A 17,639-nucleotide genomic window follows, 5' to 3' on the forward strand; every position below is an offset into this window, starting at 1 on the left:
AGATATATATATGACCAGGAGTGGGATTGCTGGATCATATGGTAACTCTAATTTTAGTTTTTTAAGTAACCTCCATACTGTTTTCCTAGTGGCTGCACCAGTTTACATTCCCACCAATAGTGTAGGAGGGTTCCCTTTTCTCCACACCCTCTCCAGCATTTGTTATTTGTAGACCTTTTAATAATGGCTATTCTGACCTGTGTGAGGTGGTACCTCATTGTAGTTTTGATTAGTGTTTCTCTAATAACTAATGATGTTGAGCATCTTTTCATGTGCCTATTGGCCACCAGAAGCCTTTTTGAGTACCCTGCCTGGTTCTGATCATTTTTCTAGTTAGTTCCCCTTGGACATCATTCATTTTTGCAAATTATTCTTTAGCACTTGCCAACTTACTGCTTCAAAAAAATTTCTTCATTATTTCATCTGGGTGGGCTGTGCCTTCCTAAATAGCATGTATGATTTTTTTTTTTTTAAAGAAGAGATTTCATCTTCTATTTCTTTTGAAATAGTCATTTGAGAAATGTTGGCTGATGGAACTTGGAATGCAATATTTTAAACATTAAAATATACATATCTTAAAGAGAAGTAAAATACAAACTGAGTAAATTATGATAGCCAAGTTTGAAAAGTAGGCTATACAATCATGAAGGAAACACAAATGAGATATGGCATAGTTTCCACTAGTAGATGAGATGTACCCTCAAAACTGCGGGCCTTCAAACAGGCCCACACTAGAGAAAATTAAGGGAAGGCTGAAACCGGGTGCCCCAGAGGAAATAGGTCATTGGTAATTTGTTTCTCTTATGTTCTATTTTACACCACTTTATTTAACCAGCGTTTAACTGACAGAACACTGATCTTTTTGTAAAACTGCACCTGGGCTACATGAAAGACAGCTGATTGCTTTAGACATTTCTCCCTATCTGGTGAAGAAATTTCAGAGTAGATAATCTGTAGGCCACACAGAAGGGGCTGGAGAATTGGAGCTTTTAAATGATATTTTGATGGGCATAGCTATAGTGATCTTTTAGAACTCACATTTTGGAACTAAGGATGAAAATCAAAGAGTTTTATGCAGTGGATTTTATATTTGAGAAAGTTATCAAGGCAGCAAATGCAACTTATTGATGTACCAGTACCTTACTGAAAAACATTTTATGAAAACCAGTTTCCAGGACTTTGAAGGGCTCCTCAAGGCTCATCCGGTGAGTTTCTTCCAGGGATGAAGGCACTTCAGAGTAACCACATGGCACCTGGCTCTGCAAGAGCTGCAGCCTAGCAGCCCCCTTGAACTTAGTTGGGACTGTGGGTCAATTCTGGGCTCGACGGCTGCTTAGGAACTACACCCAGACCCAGTCATGGCCAATCAGTCTTCTTATAATGCCTCATGGCACCATGGTAAGTACCATTCCATTTAAGTACCCGATAAGCGTTCCTGTGGAGACATCAAAAAAAAGATCTTGCTAGAGGTTATCACTGTGAAATAGCCATATTTCCAAAATTTAAGTTTGACCAATTAAAAAGAATTTTGCAATGTCTTGTTTTGTCAATAATTTAAACATTAACATAATTTTCATCTGTTAAATACACTTTAAACTTACCCCAGCTGTGGTTTGTAAGACTGTCCACATCTGTCCTATAAGGAAATGTGCGGGGCTGACGTGTGAAGTAACTAACAACTAGGGCGGCTCAGACATTGACCAGTCAGAGTGACTGCAGCCAATCTCATTCTGCACCAACTGAGCATCAGCCCTAAGTACCCGGGGAGCAAGGGGACTAGTGTTTATTCAATACCTACTATGTGTGAGGCACATAAACCACACCACGCTTTGCCAGAGGTATTGGTTACAAAGATGAAGAAACTGAGGCTCAGAGAAATGAAGTCATTTCCCAAAGCTCTCACAGCTGGCTAAGGGCCTGTCAGAAGTGGGACTTGAATCCATGCTCTTTTCACAGTTACAACAATCACACTTCTTCCTGGGCAGAAGGGAGCTGGGAAATGGGAGAAACAGGGCTTTCTGTGAGACTGGGTCTCTGAACACGGCCACACTGGCGGTCAGCCTCTGGCTCTGCTACCCAGGAATAGAATGCAAAGCTTTGCCCTCCAAACAGGGACACCTTCCAGCTTCATGGCCCCTGCCCAAGCTATTCTGCAGACCTAGTAATTCCTCTTTAGGAAGATCTCACGTTTCCAGTCTCCAAGCAATCCAACAAAAGCTTCCCACCTGTTAGCTACATCAGCATTAGGGCAGTGACTCTCAAACTGTAATGTAATGTGCAGCAGAATCCCCTGCGGGGCTTCTGAAAACACAGATTGCTGGGCCTCATCCAGAATTTCTAATGTAATGGGTCTGGGGTAGGGCATGAGAATTTGCATTTCTAATGAGTTCCCAAGTGACACTGATACTGCTGTCCAGGGACACTTTGAGTATCACCGTTTTGAACTAGATATTAAGCTCTGATTTACCTTTAGTAAACTCTTTACATGCTATAAAGATTTCATGATTTTATCTCCTGGTTATCTTCTCTTACTTGAAACAAAATTTCAATAAAGCAGTCTAACAGCTAAATGACACTCTGAAAGGAGTAGGAAAGAAGAGAGGACTAGATGCCTCTGTTAGTTATTCAAAGGTCATCCTCAGAGCCCCATTGAGGCATGACAATAAAATCAGCTTGCTCTCTGACCCTAATGTACTTTTCTAAAGGAAAATAGCACCACTCCACCCCCATTGCAACAAAAGAACAATAGAGCCAGCTTCAAAGAAGTTCCAGAAGGAACCATAGTATCTTAGTAAAGACATGAACCTCAGCAATATAGCCCACCCACTTGTTCCCCCTCCCTCACCCCCCAGCCTTCCATATCTTAATTTGAAGAGAAAACTCAGAGTTAAAATCACTTATGTAAAGTCATGAAGTCAGTTAATGGTAGCTTAAGGTTCCCGGTTCAATATTCTTTCTATTTACACCATCCTTCTCTGTTGAAGGTGTGTGTTTTTCATCCATTTGGAAACACCAAGTGCCTATATAACGTTTATATGATAATTAAACATAATGGTATTCAGTTTACACAATCCCTTAAAATCTTGCAAACCTTCCAAACAGCTTAAAAGGATTTGGGAATCCAGAAGAGAAGGTATGGGACACATCCAAGGAAACCTCCCCCTGTGGCACTTCCTGTGTCTAATGTCAATTGAAACCTAGATGATCTTGGATTTCTTTCTAATCTCCCTTTGAGAAGATTTAACTGCAGATGATTTCTGGAATACCCTTTCTATCATCTTACTCTAGAATAGACCTCCATGTTTTGCTACATCTTTCATCTTATCATATGTGTGGAAGTCTTGATTTACAGTTCCGCCTCTTATGGTGCCAGAGGAGAAGTCAAGCAACACACAGGTCATCCCAACCTGAGTTATGATGTAAACAACTGAGCAACTGACGGTGGCCATCAAGGCCACATTAGAAAATGGCATTAAAATGATCCCCACAAGATTAGAAATCCTGCAAAAAAAAATCAATAAGAAGCAATAACCCGGGAATTCCCTGGCAGTCCAGTGGTTAGGACTCCTTGCTTTCACTGCCAAGGGTGCGGGTTCAATTCGTGGTAAGATAACCCAGCTAGTTTTCTGTCATCTGTGATTTGTTAAATGTGTGTCGCACATATCATATTTAACCTGGAAGATGATTCGGTCTCTTCCATAGTTATATAAATAATGAGAACATGAATCTGCCAACTTGGCAACTATATCAATTACTAAAGCCAATGAATTTTTAAAAACTTTTTTCAGTTTTGAAGAGTAATAATGCTCATCAGAATATCAGAAGTAGGTATTGAAAGATTTCTACATTCAAAGTGAGAGACTTCAGGGACCTACCTGGCGGTCCAGTGGTTAAGACTCTGTGCTCCCAGTGCAGGGGACATGGGCTCAATCCCTGGTTGGGGAACTAGGATCCTGCATGCCACACAGCACAGCCAAATAAATGAATAAATAAATACTCATCTGCTTTATCCCACAGCATACATATAACGCTCTTAGAATAAAAATAACAGCACAACCAGCAATATGATTACTGTAAACACTAAAAAAAAAAAAAAAAAGTGAGAGACTTCAAAATAAATTACCCAGTGTAAAGAACCTAAATCTTAACATGGATCCTCTTAGTGCTAACAGGACCTTTCCTGGGACTAGGCTTATTACCCTTATATCACTGATCAACTAATTTGCCCCGTGTGAGAATCCTGACCTGCTGAACTTCTCGCTAATCCAAGACCATTAATTACTCGGTGCCATTTTCCTCCATGATCCTTTCTAATTGAGGCCCTTGACCCTCAGGTTGGCCCTCATCTATCTTACTCTTCCCATCACCTGTTAATAACTCCACCTCTGACTAATACTCTTTCAATCTTTCTCTCCATTCTTCCATCATAAAGAACTGGATCATTATAGTGCAGCTCAGGTCAGAATCGTGGGAACCACCCAGTGCTAACAACTTTAGTAACTCAGTAGTTGAGTTAGTAGTTAGAGAATTTCCTAATTGCAGCTCTCAAAAGGTAAATGCAGACATTTTGCCTCTTTCTTGAGATATATTTAATCACATTTCACAGAAACAAGGTATTATTTCTTAGAATGTAGCAACATGAGGAGGCAAATACCGATGTTGTTTTCCTTTTCCTCTGTGTTTTTGTTGTTGTTGTTGTTATTATCTTTCTGAAATCTGTCCCTTAGAAATCCATTTTTCCTTACTCCAACTTCGGCTCCTTTGTTCATACGTTTACTCACTAAGTTGGAAGCAGAAAGAGTTGGAATTCAGTCAGCACCAAAAAGTTATGTTTTGAAGTTTGTGGACTATATATAATAATAATAAATATTTATATAGCATTTACTATGATTTACTATGTGCCAGGCACCATAAAAACATCTAATTCATTCAGTCATCACAACAACTTGATAACATTATTCTCACTTAGGAATGAGGAAGCTGAGCCACAGAGTAAATAAATAATTTCCCAAGACCCCACGACTTAATAAGAGGTCACGTCAGGATTCAAATCCAGACAATCCAGCTGTAAGACCTGTGTTCTTCCTCTTGGCCCTGCATTGCCTCCACATGAAAACTTACTCCTGCAGTCTTGGCACAGTACTCATTAGGACAGTGGGGTGTGCTTTAATATAAATACCTTACCTACTAAGTATCATGCCAATCCCCCAGATTTTTTTTATAACATCTATATTGACATATAATTTGCATAAATGATATAAACTTCGTTCTTCTAAAGTATATTATCCAGTGGGTCTTAGATTATTCAGAGTTGAGCAACCACCATCACAACCAATTTTAGAACATTTTCATCATCCCCAAAAAGAAACCCATTCCAATTAGCAGTCACTCCCCATTTCCCCCAAGCCTTCTAGCCGTAGACAACCACTAATCTATCTTCTGTCTCTATAGTTTGCCTATTCTGGACTTACATATACCTTTTCATATAAATGCAATCATACAATATATGGTCACTGTGACTGGCTTCTTTCACCTTTCATAATGTTTTTGGGTTCATCTATGTTGTAGTATATGTCAGTACTTCACTTCTTTTTGTTGCTGAATAATATTCCGTTTTATGGATATACCACATTTTGCTTATCCATTTACCAGTTGATGAACATTTCAGAAGTTTCCACTGTTTGGCTATTATAAATAATGCTGCTATGACGTTTCTGTACAAGTTTTTACATGAACATAGGTTTTCATTTCTCTTGGCTATATACCTAGGAGTGCACTTGCTGGATCACATGGTAACTCTATGTTTAACCTTTGAGGAACTGCCAAACTGTGTTCAAAGTGGCTGCACCATCTTGCATTCTTACCAGCAACATATAAGTGTTTCCAGTTCCTCTACATCCTTCCCAACACTTAATATCATCTGTCTTTTTTATTACAGCCATCCTAGTGGCTGTGAAGTGGCATCTCATTGTGGTTTTGATGTGTATTTTTTTAATGACCAATGATGTTGAGCATATCTTCAAGTGCTTATTGGCTGTGTATTTGTATATCTTCTGTGGAGAAATCTCTCTTTGGATCCTTTGCACTTTTTAATTGGGTTGTTTGTCATTGTTGGTTTGGTTTGTTTGCTTTGTTTTATGTTGTTTTGATTTGTAAGGGTTTTTAATACAATCTAGGTACAAGTTCCTTATCAGATATATAATTTGCAAATACCTTTTCTCATTCTATGGTTTGTCTTCTTATTTTCTTAATTGTGTTCTTTGAAGCAGAAAATTTTGTAATGTTGAAGTTCAATATTTCTTTTGTCTTTTGTGCTTTTAGCGTCAAATCTAAGAAGGACTGGAGTAACCCAAGGTCACAAAGATTTACTCCTGTTTTCTTCTAAGAACTTTTAGCTCTTGTATTTTGGTCTATGGTCTATTTTGAGTTAGTTTTTATGCATGGTGTAAGGAAGAGGTCCAACTTCATTCTTTTGCATGTGGCTATCTAGTTGTCTCAGCACTATTTATTGAAAAGATTATTCTTGCCCCATTTAATTGTCTTGGCATGCTTGTCGAATATCAAACATAAATGTAAAGGTTTGTTCTGGACTCTCAATTCTACTCCATTGATTCCCTTGATATCTTGATTCATTCTGATGATAATTAGTGAAGATCTTAACACCAAGATTGGTTTTATCTTAGGAAATTTGTCTTGTAAAACCTGTCTCCTTTGACGAATCTCTCAGAAATGATAAAGAAAGACAGGAAGATTATAATTTCCAAATCCTACCCTGAATGTATGACTGATCGATACAATATTATTAACTGAACACAAGAGTAAATAATTTCTTTTTTTTTTTTATTCAGAGTCACAAAAATTATAATCATCCTCATCAGTTCACTCAGTCCCATGTAATTAATTTTTTTTTTCATCTTGATCTTTTGTTAGCAGTTTTATGATTTCATCAGTTTTCCATTAGAGTTCTGAAAATGCTTATTCATTCAGTTCAGCAGTATAGTCAGTTACCAGAAACCTGTACTTGTCAGACTCTTTTCCATTAATTCCTTGAAGATGAAATCCTTTTATAGGAACATTTTTGCAAAAGCATCAGAGTACACCCAGAACTGTCTGTAAATGACAAAAGACTTAAAAATGACCACGGTTAAAGATTTGATGAAAGTTCATAATAATGCAATTGACAAGGAAATTTAGTTATTTCTGAGATATACATTTTAAAGTAATAACTACAATTATGACTTATAACATTATACCAGAACATATAAGATTTTTAGAAATTTCATGTAATGTCTGAAACATTTATGTTAACATATTTCCATACAAATAACCCAAAGAAAGTTTAGTGTTAGTTTTTGTTTGTTTGTTTGTTTGTTTGTTTATACTGCAGTTTCTTATTAGTCATCAATTTTATACACAGCAGTGTATACATGTCAATCCCAATCGCCCAATTCAGCACACCACCATCCCCACCCCACCGCGGTTTTCTCCCCCTGGTGTCCATACGTTTGTTCTCTACATCTGTGTCTCAACTTCTGCCCTGCAAGCCGGTTCATCTGTACCATTTTTCTAGGTTCCACATACATGCATTAATATACGATATTTGTTTTTCTCTTTCTGACTTACTTCACTCTGTATGACAGTCTCTAGATCCATCCATGTCTCAACAAATGACTCAATTTCGTTCCTTTTTATGGCTGAGTAATATTCCTTTCTATATATGTACCACATCTTCTTTATCCATTCGTCTGTTGATGGGCATTTAGGTTGCTTCCATGACCTGGCTATTGTAAATAGTGCTGCAATGAACATTGAGGTGCATGTGTCTTTTTGAATTATGGTTTTCTCAGGGTATATGCCCAGTAGTGGGATTGCTGGATCATATGGTAATACTATTTTTAGTTTTTTAAGGAACCTCCATACTGTTCTCCATAGTGGCTGTATCAATTTCCATTCCCACCAACAGTGCAAGAGGGTTCCCTTTTCTCCACACCTTCTCCAGCATTTGTTGTTTGTAGATTTTCTGATGATGCCCATTCTAACTGCTGTCAGATGATACCTCATTGTAGTTTTGATTTGCATTTCTCTAATAATTAGTGATGTTGAGCAGCTTTTCATGTGCTTCTTGGCCATCTGTATGTCTTCTTTGGAGAAATGTCTATTTAGGTCTTCTGCCCATTTTTGGATTGGGTTGTTTGTTTCTTTAATATTGAGCTGCATGAGCAGTTTATATATTTTGGAGATTAATCCTTTGTCCGTTGATTCATTTGCAAATATTTTCTCCCATTCTGAAGGTTGTCTTTTTGTCTTGTTTATGGTGTCCTTTGCTGTGAAAAAGCTTTGAAGTTTCATTAGGTCCCATTTGTTTATTTTTGTTTTTATTGCCATTACTCTAGGAGGTGGATCAAAAAAGATCTTGCTGTGATTTATGTCAAAGAGTGTTCTTCCTATGTTTTCCTCTAAGAGTTTTATAGTGTCCAGTCTTACATTTAGGTATTTAATCCATTTTGAGTTTATTTTTGTGTATGGTGTTAGGGAGTATTCTAATTTCATTCTTTTACATGTAGCTGTCCAGTTTTCCCAGCACCACTTATTGAAGAGACTGTCTTTTCTCCATTGTATATCTTGCCCCTTTGTCATAGAGTAGTTGACCATGGCTGCGTGGGTTTATCTCTGGGCTTTCTATCTTGTTCCATTGATCTATGTTTCTGTTTTTGTGCCAGTACCATAGTGTCTTGATTACTGTAGCTTTGTAGTATAGTCTGAAGTAAGGGAGTCTGATTCTTCCAGCTCCGTTTTTTTCCCTCAAGACTGCTTTGGCTATTCGGGGTCTTTTGTGTCTTCATACAAATTTTAAGATGATTTGTTCTAGTTCCGTAAAAAATACCATTGGTAATTTGATAGGGATTGCATTGAATCTGTAGATTGCTTTGGGTAGTATAGTCATTTTCACAATATTGATTCTTCCAATCCAAGAGCATGGTATATCTCTCCATCTGTTGGTATCATCTTTAATTTCTTTCATCAGTGCTTATAGTTTTCTGCATACAGGTCTTTTGTCTCCTTAGGTAGGTTTATTCCTAGGTATTTTATTCTTTTTGTTGCAATGGTAAATGGGACTGTTTCCACAATTTCTGTTTCAGATTTTTCATCATTAGTGTATAGGAATGCAAGAGATTTCTGTGCATTAATTTTGTATCCTGCAACTTTACCAAATTCATTGATTAGCTCTAGTAGTTTTCTGGTGGCATTTTTAGGATTCTCTATGTATAGTATCATATCATCTGCAAACAGCGACAGTTTTACTTCTTCTTTTCCAATTTGGATTCCTTTTATTTCTTTTTCTTCTCTGATTGCCATGGCTAGGACTTCCAAAACTATGTTGAATAATAGTGGTGAGAGTGGACATCCTTGTCTTGTTCCTGATTGTAGAGGAAATGCTTTCAGTTTTTCACCATTGAGAATGATGTTTGCTGTGGGTTTGTCGTATATGGCCTTTATTATGTTGAGGTAGGTTCCCCCTATGCCCATTTTCTGGAGAGTTTTTATCATAAGTGGGTGTTGAATTTTGTCAAAAGCTTTTTCTGCATCTATTGAGATGATCACATGGTTTTCATTCTTCAATTTGTTAATATGATGTATCACATTGATTGATTTGCTTATATTGAAGAATCCTTGCATCCCTGGGATAAATCCCACTTGATCCTGGTGTATGATCCTTTTAATGTGTTGTTGGATTCTGTTTGCTAGTATTTGGTTGAGGATTTTTTCATCTATATTCATCAGTGATATTGGTCTGTAATTTTCTTTTTTTGTAGTATCTTTGTCTGGTTTTGGTATCAGGGTGATGGTGGCCTCATAGAATGAGTTTGGGAGTGTTCCTTCCTCTGCAATGTTTTGGAAGAGTTTGAGAAGGATGGGTGTCAGCTCTTCTCTAAATGTTTGATAGAATTCACCTGTGAAGCCATTGGGTCCTGGACTTTTGTTTGCTGGAAGATTTTTAATCACAGTTTCAATTTCATTACTTGTGTTTTGCCTGTTCATATTTTCTGTTTATTCCTGGTTCAGTCTTGGAAGGTTATACCTTTCTAAGAATTTGTCCATTTCTTCCAGGTCGTCCATTTTAGAGGCATAGAGTTGCTTGTAGTAGTCTCTTAGGATGCTTTGTATTTCTGCAGTGTCTGTTGTAACTTCTCCTTTTTCATTTCTGATTTTACTGATTTGAGTCCTCTCCCTCTTTTTCTTGATGAGTCTGGCTAATGGTTTATCAATTTTGTTTATCTTCTCAAAGAACCAGCTTTTAGTTTTATTGATCTTTGCTATTGTTTTCTTTGTTTCTATTTCATTTATTTCTGCTCTGATCTTTATGATTTCTTTCCTTCTGCTAATTTTGGGTTTTGTTTGTTCTTCTTTCTCTAGTTCCTTTAGGTGTAAGGTTAGATTGTTTACTTGAGATTTTTCTTGTTTCTTGAGGTAGGCTTGTATAGCTATAAACTTCCCTCTTAGAATTGCTTTTGCTGCATCCCATATGTTTTGGATTGTTGTGTTTTCATTGTCATTTGTCTCTAGGTATTTTTTGATTTCCTCTTTGATTTCTTCAGTGATCTGTTGGTTATTTAGTATCGTATTGTTTAGCCTCCATGTGTTTGTGTTTTTTACATTTTTTTCCCTGTAATTCATTTCTAATCTCATAGCACTGTGGTCAGAAAAGATGCTTGATATGATTTCAATTTTCTTAACTTAACTGAGGCTTGATTTGTGACCCATGATGTGATCTATACTGGAGGATGTTCCGTGCGCACTTGAGAAGAAAGTGTAATCTCCTGTTTTTGGATGGAATGTCCTATAAATATCAATTAAATCTATCTGGTCTATTGTGTCATTTAAAGCTTCTGTTTCCTTATTTATTTTCATTTTGGATGATCTGTCCATTGGTGTGAGGTGTTAAAATCCCCCACTAATATTGTGTTACTCTCGATTTCCTCTTTTATAGCTGTTAGCAGTTGCCTTATGTATTGAGGTGCTCCTATGTTGGGTGTATATATATTTATAATTGTTATATCTTCTTCTTGGATTGATCCCTGGATCATTATGTAGTGTCCTTCCTTGTCTCTTGTAACATTCTTTATTTTAAAGTCTATTTTATCTGATATGAGTATAGCTACTCCAGCTTTCTTTTGATTTCCATTTGCATGGAATATCTTTTTCCATCCCCTCACTTTCAGTCTGTATGTGTCCCTAGGTCTGAAGTGGGTCTCTTGTAGACAGCATATAGATGGGTCTTGTTTTCGTATCCATTCAGCAAGCCTGTGTGTTTTGGTTGGAGCATTTAATCCATTCACGTTTAAGGTAATTATCAATATGGATGTTCCTATGACCATTTTCTTAATTGTTTTGGGTTTGTTTTTGTAGGTCCTTTTCTTCTCTTGTGTTTCCCACTTAGAGAAGTTCCTTTAGCATTTGTTGTAGAGCTGGTTTGGTGGTGCTGAATTCTCTTAGTTTTTGCTTGTCTGTAAAGCTTTTGATTTCTCCATCAAATCTGAATGAGATCCTTGCGGGGTAGAGTAATCTTGGTTGTAGGTTCTTCCCTTTCATCACTTTCAGTATATCATGCCACTCCCTTCTGGCATGTAGAGTTTCTGCTGAGAAATCAGCTGTTAACATTATGGGAGTTCCCTTGTATGTTATTTGTCATTTTTCCCTTGCTGCTTTCAATAACTTTTCTTTGTCTTTAATTTTTGCCAATTTGATTACTATGTGTCTCAGTGTGTTTCTCCTTGGGTTTATCCTATATGGGACTCTCTGCGCTTCCTGGACTTGGGTGGCTATTTGCTTTCCCATGTTAGAGAAATTTTCGACTATAATCTCTTCAAATATTTTCTCTGGTCCTTTCTCTCTCTCTTCTCCTTCTGGGACACCTGTAATGCGAATGTTGTTGCATTTAATGTTGTCCCAGAGGTCTCTTAGGCTGTCTTCATTTCTTTTCATTCTTTTTTCTTTATTCTGTTCCACAGCAGGGAATTCCACCATTCTGTCTTCCAGGTCACTTATCCGTTCTTTTGCCTCAGTTATTCTGCTATTGATTCCTTCTAGTGACGTTTTCATTTCAGTTATTGTATTGTTCATCTCTGTTTGTTTGCTCTTTAATTCTTCTAGGTCTTTGTTTCACTATCGTTATTCTGAATTCTTTTTCTGGAAGGTTGCCTATCTCCACTTCATTTAGTTGTTTTTCTGGGGTTTTATCTTGTTCCTTCATCTGGTATATAGCCCTCTGCCTTTTCATCTTGTCTATCTTTCTGTGAATGTGGTTTTTGCTCCACAGGCTGCAGGATTGTAGTTCTTCTTGCTTCTGTTGTCTGCCCTCTGGTGGATGAGGCTATCTAAGAGGCTTGATGGGAGGGACTCATGATGTGTAGAGCTGCCTGTTGCTCTGGTGGGCAGAGCTAAGTAAAACTTTAATCCACTTGACTGTTGATGGGTGGGGCTGGGTTCCCTCCTTGTTGGTTGTTTGGCCTGAGGCAACCCAACACTGGAGCCTACCTGGGTTCTTTGGTGGGGCTAATGACAGACTCTGGGAGGGCTCACGCCAAGGAGTACTTCCCGGAACTTCTGCTGCCAGTGCCCTTGTCCCCATGGTGAAAGAGCCACCCCCCACCTCTGCAGGAGGTCCTCCAACCCTAACAGGTAGGTCTGGTTCAGTCTCCCCTGGGGTCACTGCTCTTTCCCCTGGGTCCCGATGCGCACACTACTTTGTGTGTGCCCTCCAAGAGTGGAGTCTCTGTTTCCCCCAGTCCTGTCAAAGTCCTGCAATCAATTCCCACTAGGCTTCAAAGTCTGATTCTCTAGGAATTCCTCCTCCCGTTGCCAGACCCCCAGGTTGGGAAGCCTGACGTGGGTTTCAGAACCTTCACTCCAGTGGGTGGACTTCTGTGGTATAAGTGTTCGCCAGTCTTGAGTCACCCACCCACCAGTTATGGGATTTGATTTTACTGTGATTGCGCCCCTCCTACCGTCTCATTGTGGCTTCTCCTTTGTCTTTGGATGTGGGGTATCTTTTTTGGTGAGTTCCAGTGTCTTCCTGTCGATGATTGTCCAGCAGCTAGTTGTGATTCTGGTGTTCTCGCAAGAAGGAGTGAGAGCACGTCCTTCTACTCTGCCATCTTGGTTCCTCCTCAAGAGTAAATAATTTCTTGAACCCAAAGGAAAAACATCTGGTCAAACCTGTTAATTACAATGACATTATGATACATGACAGTCTCTGGAATAATTCTAGTGGAGAATTATATCTTCTATCTCCAAATAAAACCTTGGTTTTATTTATTTTTTTCATAAGAAATAAATTCCAAGACTATTCAGAAATATTATAATTTACAAAAAATAATATTTGTTTTGATTCTGTTTATTAGCTGCCAGTCTGATCATTATTAAGGGATTGTTATTAAAGTATATTATTAAAAGGAAAAAGAAGTGAGTCTCTCCAGTTCCTTGCTTGACCTAATGTGGTTCAAAATTTGATAGGACTTTGCACATAGATCATCTGGGAAAACCACGCCCTCCCCCCTAGTTACACGTCATGTCAAAGGTAACACATTGCATGGGAAGGATTCCCAGAGAGAGAATTAGGGAAAGATGTTATATAGAGTGACATCACTGAATTATTCCATGGGAAGTGGAAAGAGAGATAGGAACAGAAAATCAGCCATTCTTTCCCTTGGCCGATAAAGATAAAAACCTGACAAAGTTATGAAAACAACACACATGAAGATCAGTTCAGGTCATTTAGATACTTTTAAGCATAGACTTTTTATAAATCCTTCATCTCCTGTCTTGATAGACATTCAGATTTTGACTTCTTACTAGTAATTGCCAAACAAAAACAATTTGAATTCTTTAAATATTTTGCAAGAGTGAGAAATAGCATCCCTTTTCTTAGATTTCCTTTCTTCCCAATTTTGAAACGAAAACCATTTAAATTTGTAAGATTGGAATGAAAACAAGTAAGTCTTTAAAGAGGACCTTTTAGTAGAGTGCCCATTGAGTCCATTTATACTGTTTTATAAACAATATTAATGTTTTTGATTATGATGATAGTGATGGTGATTAACACAATGACAACATAGCTATCAAGGTCTAGAATATTATGTCTAATAGGACCAAAGTGAAGAGGATACAGAGGAAACAATGAAACTTCTCTTTGGTGGAGGTGAGGTGGTGGAATATAATCTCTGAAGAGAGTTTAAAAGAATATTGTTATCCTGGAAAAGATCATTCATGCATTCATTCATTGAACACATATTGCTACCTTCTAAGTGCCAGTTTTAGGTTGTGGAGATGACACAACAAAAAGTCTGAGCCATCATAAAACTTACATTTTTATAAGTTTTCTCTACAAAATGGAAAGAACTGTATAATGGTTGGTCCTATATCTTAACTGAGAAAAGACTAAGTTACAACATTATGTTACAGCAAAGAAGATTTACACTAGATCTGAAGGATGTTCTCCGTTGAGGTTGATAAATTCCTGAAATTGGTCCCTTAAAAACTAAATTAGTGTAGAAAGAGAGAACACCTTTTTCTTCCAAGGGTTTAGATGACACCACCCTACAAGCACGGTCACAGACATCACTGTTTTCTTCAGATGGGCCCCAAACTTAAAGTGGAAGGAGGAGGCCCTGGGAGGTGAGGCTTTGAAAGAATTGGCAGGTGGAAAATGGTTAAGCTAGCATTTTTGATAGTACCTCTAAAATGCTCTTGAAAAACTGCTTACATTTCCCTAACATATTTTCACCTCGGTATATATTTATTTAGTCACTTTTCATATAATAAGAGCCTAAGTTTGTACATTTGAAATGATTCTTTGTCATGCAGGTGACATGTTTCATTTCACCAAATTATAGGTCCATATTTTCCTTTTATTTTTGCTTCTTCCCCACATCACCCATGGACATGCTTTTTGCAGAAGATTGCATTTCCTTTTCTAGGTATGAAAAAATTTTAACTAGAAGTATCTGTAAGACCACAATAGCCAGGGTGGTGCAGCCCTCAAGGAACCCTGTCACACTGCACCACATCAGCCACTCAGTGGGTGCTGCCTAGTGTTAAAAATATCATTTATGGTGAAGGTTAGTTGGGGAACTTTGCAGTGCTTTACATCTGCTATGCATTTTGTTTCAGAGCTCACTTTTCTCTGAAGAATGTGGTCAAGCCAACAACATGCTAAGATTTTCCCTAAAGTATTTAAGAACAACCAAATAGAAAACCATAAAGTTGTAACACTTGATTCATAGTAAGACTTCGACTAAGGCAATCAAGAAACTACTTTACTAGAAAAGAGTTCAATCACATTTAGAAAAGAAAAAAGTATCCAAATAGACAGCCATTCCATTGTTTCTATCTAGCTATTGCTGCCTCCAGGGAAACACAAATTAGTAGGTTCTTCTTATGAATGAACTTATTCTATATTTTAACAAATGTAAGGTATTCACGCATTCCATGTTTTCAACCTCAGTAAAAATTTACATTTTCTTTCCTGACTATAGAGAATTAATATTTGCGTCATTTCATATATAGATCTCAAAATATACAAAGTATATGTTTCCATTGTTGCATTTATAAATAGGTATAACAAATAGTATATATCCCTGAGGCCATGATATATGATTGAAATAAATTATTAGGACAAAAAAATGTTTGATGGCTGCCCATGAAGTCCCCCTCCCCCACCCCAGGAAGGGAAGGAGAACAAAGGAGAGAACAAAGGAAATGAAAAGAGGTGCAGCAAAAACAGGTTGGAAGGATGCTAGGGATGAACTTAATGTTAGTGGGGAAACAAGAGATAATTCCACAGGGAGGAGGAGATGTCCACTCCTCCCCAGGACTAAATACATGGGAGGAACATGACTGGAAGAGCCACTTTTCCGGCCTGTGAACTTGAGCACAGAAAGCTACTGGGCTTTTCCCTCTCCTTTGGAGATCTTCAAGCCCTCTTTGGTGCCCACTGTGGTCACTTCTAGAGGTAGTGCAGCCACTGCAAGGAAGGCCTATGATGGCCCAGCACTCCTGTGACTGGGTACTTAATTCTCAGTCCTGGGGTCAAAAGTTAGCAAGTCCTGTTAGCCATATATCTAAAGCCACTTTCTCCAATCAACTTTGTTAGATTACTAACAAAGTAATCGTATCCATCAGTTGGTCTGCTATAACTTTTTTTCTAACTGGAATCCTAATTTGGATTGGTAAGAGAGGTCTTTGTTTACTAAACCCCTTCAAGGTTTACCAGGAGTCTAATTTCATCCCACTGGCCTCGGGGATGACTATGTCCCTGGGGTCTAGTTCCCTTATAATAAGGATAGTAATGAGACCTCTGTGCAGTGCCTCAGCACTACATCACCACAAAGGATACAATTTCAAAAAGACAATTCGATGCCAAAGTACTACTCTTATTAATAATATTGTTTATTTTTATAAAAACAATTACAAAGAACAAATAGGTCACAGATGATAAGTATAAAGTAATATTTACCAGGACTTCAATTCTCACCATTTTAACTTTTCTCATGTGTGCCACGACCCCCACCCAATTTTCCTCTCATATTGCCTGTTCTTTGCCTATCTATAAACAAAAATGCCCTGGAGATTAAGTGCTACAGAAATATAAGATGGAACAGATGTTGTGCTGAATAACCCTTTCCCTGCCCCTTCGAGAAAACCCAGGACTAAAGGTGCTTTTGACATACTGTATGTTTTTATAAGGCCCAAACTGTGTTACATCTTTTTACGATAAGAGTAGTGTTCGGGAATCTGATCTGTACTGTGGCTAAAGCCATAAAATATTATAACATTCTGGGGTAAGATCCATGAAAACCGCTGAGCTTCTGTGTAAATCTGCTTGTAATTCAACATATATCCCACCAAGTTTATCATTTACTGTCACCAAGACTCTCCTGCTCCTTTTATTTGCAACTCCCCACTGATAAAAGTAATGAATTCCAAGCATGTTCACATGGGTCTGTGAACTAAGATTCAACTCAAGACATAATGGTTTCAAAATATTTATGCCTGAGAGGTAACAGTTCCTATACAGTTTCACTATTAATTAGTTTATAAATTGCTTATAAAAAATGCACATCTGTTGAATCCTTAACTAATCTCCCCCAATTTCTTTCTTTTTTTTTAAAGAATGTCCACCAATAGATACTTATTTACTAGATAACAATAGCATGTAATTCCAAAGGGAGTGGTAAGTAGTGCTAAGATATTCCAAAATCTTTTATCATTTGGAAGGATACTTTGATTGTCTAATTATTAATATTAGACTGTGTTAGGTTAAATGTATCCTTTAAAGCATCTCAGGTAACCACTACAAAAATAGCAATAGGGCTTTCAAACTTTCAAACTAATGACACACTTCTCTTGTGTATACAAGAGAAGCAGAGATGAAAATGAAACTAAAAACCTCAAAATGGATCGCTGTACCTGAGACCAGACATGGTCTGAAATTGTTTACATTTGCAAATATTCCAGAGGATACATAACTTCTCCACCTTGCAACCTTCAAACCCCGCTTTCTCACCAAACCCAAGGTTCTTCTCTCTTCTCTCTCCCTCTTTCTCCCTCTCTCTCCCTCCCTTTCCCTTTCTTTCTCT

The sequence above is a fragment of the Balaenoptera ricei genome, chromosome 7 (genome assembly GCF_028023285.1).
Source record: "Balaenoptera ricei isolate mBalRic1 chromosome 7, mBalRic1.hap2, whole genome shotgun sequence".
In the NCBI taxonomy this organism is placed as follows: Eukaryota; Metazoa; Chordata; class Mammalia; order Artiodactyla; family Balaenopteridae; genus Balaenoptera; species Balaenoptera ricei.